Genomic DNA, 7,963 nt, shown 5'->3' with positions numbered 1-7,963 from the left:
TTTAATCCCCAACCCTACATAGCCCAACCCCTGCCAGAAGTGATTCCTGAGTGCACAGCCAGAAGTCATTCCTGAACACCACAGGGTATGTATGGCCCAACACTAAAGGAAAAGACTATCTCTTCTATACAATCTGTAACTGTCTTATTTACTTTATCATTGAATTATGAGGCATGATCATCTGTGTCAATGAAACAGAGGGTATGTTAAAGATGATAGAAGAGAAAGTTTGAGCAGTTTCTGAGAAGAGCAGAAAAGAGAATTTACTGAACATGGTGATGGCCCAGTGGCAGGCCTGGGTACCATCCCTCCTTCCCTCCACACACATTCCTCCTTCAGTGAGCACCACAACAAAGTGCAACTCTCACTAGCACAACAAATAGGGAAGAGTGAAAAAAGAAAAAAAAATTACCAAGGAAGGGGGCCAAAGCAATAGCTTAGTGGTAGGGTGTTTGCCTTGCACCCAACTGACCCAGGACGGACCTGGGTTTAATTCCCAGTAGCCCATATGGTCCCCTGAGCCTGCCAGAAGCAACTTCTGAGTGCAGAGCCAGGAGTAACCCCTGAGTGCAGCTAGGTGTGGCCCAACACTCCCCCCAGATATATAAAAAAGAAATCATTCCTGAGTACAGAGCCAGGAGTAACCCCTGAGCATTGCCATGACCAACACAAACACACACACACACACACACACACACACACACCAGAGTAATAGTATAGTTTACCTTGCATGTGGCCGATCTGCATTATATCCCTGGTCCTCTGAGCCTGTCAGGAGTAATTCCTGAGCATCGCTGGCTGTAGCTCCAAAACAAAGCAAAAAGCAAAACAAAACCCCCCAATCACACTAGTCAGCAACATTTTGAGATTTGCTCCATTAGTATTTACTTGCCAGGTACAGCTGTGAGCTGTGAAGAAATTAAATTGCTATTTAACTTCTTGGGTGGTTCCATCCCTGGCACCACATATAACCCCCCCCCCCAAGTACCAAGCACCACCAGAAATGACCCCTGAGCAGAATCAGGAGTAAGCCCTGAGCACAGCTTGGTGTGGTCCAAAACAAAACAAACAAGCAAACAAAATATTAGATGTATAATATATGTTCCATTTAGCCTTTTTTCCGGGGGTAGAGTGGAAGTTGTTTATGTCTTTCTCAAACATGCAAAACAAGTATTCAACCATTGAGTTATAATACCAATCCTCATGTAAGTACATTATTATATAATACCAAACACCAAACGAATAAACTAAATACCTTTTTTTTTGGGGGGGGGGGTCACACTTGGCAGCGCTCAGGGGTTCCTCCTGGCTCTATGCTCAGAAATCACTCCTGGCAGGCTCGGGGACCATATGGGATGTTAGGATTCAAACCACTGTCCTTCTGCATGCAAGGAAAATGCCCCACCTCCATGTTATCTCTCCAGCCCCACTAAATACCTTTTTAGTTGTTTTAGTTTTGAGGTCACACAGCAGTACTCAGGGCTTACTCCCGACTATGCTCAGGGATAGAACCCAGGTTGGCACCTTACCTGCTGTACTAAATCTACAACCCTTCCTCTACTCAAGTTTTGTTTTTGTTTTGTTTTGTTTTGTTTTTATTTGGGGCCATACCCAGTGGTGCTCAGGGGTTACTCCTGGTCCTGCACTCCGAAACCACTCCTGTCGGCTCAGGGGATCATATAGGATGCTTGCCAGGGATTAAACCCAGGTCAGTTGCATGCAAGGCAAAAGTCCTACCCACTGTGCTATTGCTCTGGCCCTTTGTTTTGTTTGTTTTGGGGCCTCCTGGCTATGTTCAAGGGTTACTTCTGGCTGTACACTCAGGAATCACTCTTGGAAAGGCTTGAGGGACCATATGGGGTGCTGAGAGTCAAAAATCCAGATCAAGCATGTGCAAAACAAGTACCCTGCTCACTATTCTATTGTTTTGGTCTTATACCCATTTTTTTTAATTGAACCATGGGGCCCAAGTGATTGCACAGTGGTAGGGCCTTTGCTTGGTACTCTGAAGATCCAGACGGACCTGGGTCTGATTCCCAGCATCACATATAGTCCCCCAAGTCTGCCAGGAGTGATTTCTGAGCATAGAGCACAGAGTAACCCTGGAGCACCACCGGAGTGAAAGAAAAATTGAATCACTGTGAATTATAAAATTATTTGTAATTAAATTTCAGGCATATGATGTTCTTTTTTTGTTTGTTTTTTTTGGGCCACACACCTGATAACACTCAGGGGTTACTCCTGGCTATGCGCTCAGAAATCGCTCCTGGCTTGGGGGACCACATGGAACACCAGGGGATCGAACCATGGTCCATCCTAGGTTAGCGTGTGCAAGGCAAATGTCTTACCACTTGCACCACCACTTCAGCCCCATGGCATACAATGGTCTAACAGCAGTCCTTCACCAGTTATGCCCATTTTCTTTTTTTTTTTTTTTTTTTTTGGTTTTTGGGCCACACCCAGTAACGCTCAGGGGTTACTCCTGGCTATGTGCTCAGAAGTTGCTCCTGGCTTGGGGGACCATATGGGACACCGGGGGATCGAACCGCGGTCTGTCCAAGGCTAGCGCAGGCACCTTACCTTTAGCGCCACCGCCCGGCCCCTATGCCCATTTTCTTTTTTTTTTTTTTTGGTTTTTGGGCCACACCCGGTAACGCTCAGGGGTTACTCCTGGCTATGCGCTCAGAAGTCGCTCCTGGCTTGGGGGACCATATGGGACGCCGGGGGATCGAACCGCGGTCCGTCCGAGGCTAGCGCAGGCAAGGCAGGCACCTTACCTTTAGCGCCACCGCCCGGCCCCCCATTTTCTTACTAATTTTTTTCAACAATTTTATCATGCGTGATGAAAATTATAAAATGCAGAAAGCAAAATTAGGTCTGGATTAAGGGTGATGTTTGAAGGGCTAAGGAGAAAGCACAGAGTGCTGGAGTGTATCACATGTCTTGTGAGAGAGGCCCTAAGTTTGACCCTTAGCACCACATAGACCCTATGGCACTGCCAGATAGCTTTCTGTATATTGCTCCAGATAACAGAAAGGACCAGGGAGAACATTTATCTGAAGGAGAAAGGCAGGGCAAAGACAGGAAACTTTGAAAAGCAGTGAATAAAGGGCAAGAAAAGTTCCTCTGCTAGGGAGCAAGGAGGGTGGGACTTTCTAGGCAGTTCTGCCTACTGCAAGGGATTGCAACAGAATGGGCGGGGCAAAGGTTCTGGGGTTCCTGGAAGGTGACTGAAACACAGAAGGCTGGCACAATGCCTATTGTGTGGCTTCAAAAAGTAGTCCTGCCCAGTAGCATAAGTGGGGAGGCCTGACCTGGGTACTAGTCCCTGGAAATCAAGTCACAACTCCAGCCCCTACCAAACATTCCTGGCCTTCACCCAGAATTAGGCTTCCCCCACACTCTGCTATCCCAGGAGTCTGGCATCCACACTGGGAAGCTTCTGAACACTGAAGCCCTGAAACATTTTGGTCTCAGGTCTCTATTTCTCTCCTAATAATCACAGACTTCTTGAGTATACACCTCATTCTTCTTCCCAACAACTCCACTGAATAAGTCTTATCATTCTTTCCATTTTTCAGGAGAGAATAAAATGGTCAACAAGGTTGGACTTGCCCAGAGCCACTTGTCAGTGAAAATGGCACCACATCTGTTTATGCTCAGGGTTCTACACTCAAGAATTACTCCTGGTGGTGTTTGGGGGAAATCATGGATTGAACCTAGGTCAGCTGAGTGCAAGATAAATACCCTACCTGCTGTATTATCATTCTGGACTATTATTATTATTATTATTATTATTATTTTTCCGAGGGACCACAACAACTAGTGTTCAAGGCTTACTCTTGGCTCTGTGCTCAGGGAGCACTCCCAGCGGAGCTTTGGGAATCACACGGGGTACCAGGAATTGAACCCATTCAACTGCATATAAGGAAAGCACCTACCAGCTGTGCTATCTCTCCAGTTCCTAGAACATTTATTCAAGGAAAGGAAACTCCTCGAAGACCTTTTTTGATCCTATTCTGATCCAAATTAGAACCCAAGGAAAACCCAGTGGGAGGCTTGGGAGAGTCAAAGCCATCATCTGGGTCTCAATTTAAAACCTTCACCACCCCTCTCCCATCAGATACCCTTTACTTTGGTGAGAGGAGTCCCACTATACCCTGGTCCCAAACTCCTCTACCACCTCCCCCAGCCATCGTGGTAACCACCAGGCTCTGCAGCCTTGGATAACGCTCAGCCCTCCCCTTGCCCCCCTGTGGCTGCCTCCCCTTTCCGTCTGTTGAGAGAGGAAGCCAGGGGGTGATGGGTGCAGCCCTGCAGGCGACTGATAAAGAGACAGCCCTGCCCCCGCCCCCTGGGCCCGCTGCGGTCAGAGCAGCAGGCAAGCTAGTAAGGCAGACAGCTCCCAAGGGACCCACAGCCCACCCCAGGTTCCACCTCTATCCGCCCCACCCTTCTCGGGAAGCCTGTTGCATAAGCCGGCAGGGTGTTTGGCAACATGACTTGTGGCTTGACCTGATGCTAGTGGCACTGTGTACAGGAGTTGGGGTGAGGCTGGAGTAGGTAGATGAGGGGTGACAACCCATCAGCCTTTTGGGGTAGGTAAATTGCATGGATGAGAATGATGCGCAGGAATAGGGCCATATTTGTCTTCAGAGTCTGCCTTCTAGTCTAAATCTTAGGGAGAAGAAGAATTTTCTGGATCTTATTTTACCAAGTCCCATGCAACCCTGCTAATAAAGACACAAGATATGCGGAAGGTGTTGACTCTAGACATCAGAAATCTGGAAAGAGAGACTAAAGTGATCTTTATCTCCTCGGAGAACTGTGAAGAGTGTATTGAGGACAGGATGCTACCTGGAAACCTCAGTCGTGATCTCTCTTATAGGAAGGAGTTGGGGGCAAGCAATTCCATTTGGTCTTCGTCTAAATGAAAATTGATCATCTGGCATGATAGTCTGTCTTCTCTCTGTGTTTCTAGAGTATAAAACATAGTAGATGTGGAATAAATATTTATTGAATAATGAATGATAGGGCACTGTTATCTATTGTTGTATCTACAATGCCACAAGTTTCCTGGACTGGTTGTTTTCATTCAAAAAGTGTTTGTTGACTAGCTAAAACCTGATATCATTAGTCAGTTCCAAGTATGACTATCACTATGCCTCATCCCCTCTGAAGGGCCTCAGTAGGTGCATGGCATGAGAAAGCCATAGCTGAATGCCCCTTTATGTGACCCGGATTCATTACCAACTCATTAAAGAATTCTGAGTTCACATTCTAAGCTACCATTTAAGGAAGTCCTGGGTTACCTTTGATCCCATAGGAGTCAAAGATTTTATCTTACAGGAATCATGCCTTTCGAATCATGATCTCGTTGGTTATAGATTCAAACATTTAACCAGAACCTGGCATGGCAGGGGTTCCTGTCCCATACACAGGCCACAGGGCCTCTTTTTCTGGGGGGGTCACACTAGGCAGCACTCAGTGGTTACTCTTGGCTCTATGCTCAGAAATCACTTCTGGCAGGCTTGGGGGACCACATGGGATGCCAGGATTCGAACCACCGTCTTTCTGCATGCAAGGCAAACGTAATACCTCCATGCTATCTCTCCTGGCCCCTTTCTTTTCTTTTCTTTTTAATAAATTACTTTATTTGGGTCAAAGTAATAGCACAGCCAGTAGGGTATTTGCCTTGCACACAGTCTACCCAATTCGAGCCCCGGCATCCTATTTGGTATCCTGAGCCTGCCAGGAGCAATTCTGAGTGCAGAGCCAGGAGTAATCCTTGAGTGCCACTGGGTGTGGCCCAAAAACCAACAACAACAACAACAACTACAACAATAAAAATTACTTTTTTTTTTGTCACACCCGGCAGCGCTCAGGGGTTACTCCTGGCTCCACGCTCAGAAATCACTCCTGGCAGACTCATCCCATATGGGATGCCAGGATTTGAACCAATTACCTTCTGCATGAAAGGCAAACGATCTCTCCGGCCCCCAAAAATTACTTTTTTGGTTTTGTTTTTGGGTCACACCCAGTGGCGTTCAGGGGTTACTCCTGACTCTGTGCTCAGTAATTGCCCCTGGCAGGCTCGGGGGACCATATGAGATGTTAGGATGCGAACCGCCATCAATCCTGTGTTGGTTGCATGCAAGGCAAACACCTTATTTGTGTGTGTGTGTGTGTGTGTGTGTGTGTGTGTGTGTGTGTGTGTGTGTGTGTGTGTGTGTGAGAGAGAGAGAGAGAGAGATCTCGTTTTCTTTTTCATTTACAAAGTTGCTCACGATAGAGATTCAGTTATACTAATGTACAATACCCTTCACCAGTGCACATTTCCAGCCCTCCATTCTGCCCTTTCCCCTGCCTGCTCTGTGGCAGACTTTCCTCCCCTTTCTCTCTCTTTCTCTTTTTTGTTAGTTTTTGGGCCACAATTAGTGGTGCTCAGAGGTTACTCTTGACTCTGCACTCAGAAATTATTTCTGTTATGACTGAAACCCAACTACAATCATGCTTGTAATCATGGTGCTTAAAATTTTTATTAAAAAAAAATTACTCTGTAGGCTTGAGGAATCATATAGGATGTCAGGGATCAAACTTGTGCAAAGTGGACATCCTACTCACTGTGCTATCATTCTGGATTTTTCCCCCCCACAGGGTCTCTTGAGCTGCTTGGCAGTTTGGATTGTCCAAAGGAAGAATGGTGGCGACCAAATGTAGTGGTAATATGTATGTCGGGGGGACATTTTTAAGACTTCTCATAGCATGGGCTGGAGAGATAGCACAGCGGCGTTTGCCTTGCAAACAGCCGATCCAGGACCTAAGGTGGTTGGTTCGAATCCCGGCGTCCCATATGGTCCCCCGTGCCTGCCAGGCTCTATTTCTGAGCAGATAGCCAGGAGTAACCCCTGTGTGCTGCCAGGTGTGGCCCTGAAACAAGACAAACCAAAACAAAAAAAAAAAAAAACAAACAAAAAAAGTCTTCTCGTAGCTATAGTTGATCAGCAGAGAGAAAACATTTTCACTGTTGTAACAGTGACTCCAAGAGCCATATGAAATTTATCCCTGTTTCCCAGGGCATCTGTCTGCCCCCAGCCCAAGTTTTTGATTTTTGTAGTTGAACTTAAAGCCTATGAGAAGAAAACAGAGAATGTAAGTAAACCCCATTTGTAAGGACTGAAAATAGACAGGAAGAACTGTCCCTAGGCTGAAAGTCACTCAAAATGAAAATCTGGAGAGAAAACTTTGTTTTTTGCTTTTTGTTTTGGGGATGCACCTTGTGGTGCTCAGGACTTATTCCTGCCTCTGTGATTAGGGATCACTCCTTGTGGGGGTCAGGAGTGCTTGGATCAAACCTGGATAAGCTACGTGCAAGGCAAATGCCCTACCCTGTGCTATATCACTCTGGCTCCTAGAGAGAAAGGTTTGACCTGAGACTTGAGGTGTGTACTGGAGGCAAACAGATGAATGAGTAGGTAACCCAATAAGGAATTATGTACCGACTTGACAACTACTGTGGGTACTGGAGGATGGACTTGACCCACATGGTTCTGTTTTGTCCAGGATCTGTGGCTATCATTTGGCTGGGATGTTTTTATTTTTTAATTTTTAAATTTGGACCTATACCTGGTGATGCTCAGGGATTACTCCCATCTCTGTACTCAGGAATCACTCTTTTTTTTTTTTTTTTTTTTTGGTTTTTGGGCCACACCCAGTAACGCTCAGGGGTTACTCCTGGCTATGCACTCAGAAGTTGCTCCTGGCTTGGGGGACCATATGGAACGCCGGGGGATCGAACCTCGGTCCGTCCAAGGCCAGCACAGGCAAGGCAGGCACCTTACCTCTTGCGCCACCGCCCGGCCCCAGGAATCACTCTTGGTGCTGATGTGGGGATGAAATTCCAGTTGGCTGCATGCAAGGCAAGCACCTTACCCACTGTGCTATCTGTCCAACCTATGGATGG

This window comes from Suncus etruscus, chromosome 11, assembly GCF_024139225.1.
Source record: "Suncus etruscus isolate mSunEtr1 chromosome 11, mSunEtr1.pri.cur, whole genome shotgun sequence".
Lineage (NCBI taxonomy): Eukaryota > Metazoa > Chordata > Mammalia > Eulipotyphla > Soricidae > Suncus > Suncus etruscus.
This window is presented reverse-complemented; position numbering follows the sequence as displayed.